The sequence below is a fragment of the Sinocyclocheilus grahami genome, unplaced genomic scaffold (genome assembly GCF_001515645.1).
Source record: "Sinocyclocheilus grahami isolate Dianchi unplaced genomic scaffold, SAMN03320097.WGS_v1.1 scaffold4271.1, whole genome shotgun sequence".
In the NCBI taxonomy this organism is placed as follows: domain Eukaryota; kingdom Metazoa; phylum Chordata; class Actinopteri; order Cypriniformes; family Cyprinidae; genus Sinocyclocheilus; species Sinocyclocheilus grahami.
The window spans coordinates 4416-5214 of record NW_015509241.1 but is presented as its reverse complement, the minus strand read 5'-3'; positions in this window follow the sequence as shown (position 1 = coordinate 5214).

Here is a 799-nt window from a genome sequence, read left to right as displayed (position 1 = left end):
ATATATATATATATATATTACTGAATCGTTAACTGTCCATTATGTGGTAACGTAGTTAGACCAGTTGAGTAAGTTAATCATAACGGTTCTACACTGACAGCTTGTTTACTGTTGTTGGTGTACACATGAGCATTGCAGGTTTGCAGTTTTTATTTCGGGTGTCAGGATGTAATGTGCCTCTCATTCCTGCGTAGGCAAACCTGTTCTCATGTGTCATATAGATGAATGGATTGCATGATCTTCAAGTCATTAAATATCACGAATTAATCTGTCAGTGCTAACTGGCATGTCTGACTGAACAAATCTTGCAGCCTTTCCTTGTAAGAACAGCCAAAAATCTTTAGTGTTGTTTATAGTGATCCCAGCTGCTGTCTCAGCCTTCTAAATGAATATCTGTGTTTAACTGAATGAATTAGTGGTCAACATTGTTCTTGATCTACACTTTAAAATACCAAGCAAGGGGTTCTGTAGTGTAGAGAGTGCAGCAATAAAAAGTGTTGACAAAAGAAATTCACTTTGTCTCACTGATGCAGTTTGGACTATTTAAGTTTATTGTCTTATTTGGACAACAGTCATTTTAAGAGTAACTCCTGACCTTTCAGTTACAATTTTACCACTAACTTTAGAGAGAATGTAGAAATGTGCAGTGTATTTCAGAGTTTAAATTCTTTTTGTGTGTAGAAATGAGATAGCTGTTATCAGCTGCATACAATGTAAGCTTTTCTGGCTCTTTAGTAATGCTGTGATGTTAATGGCCAAGGCAAGGCAAGTTTATTTGTATAGCACATTTCATACACAA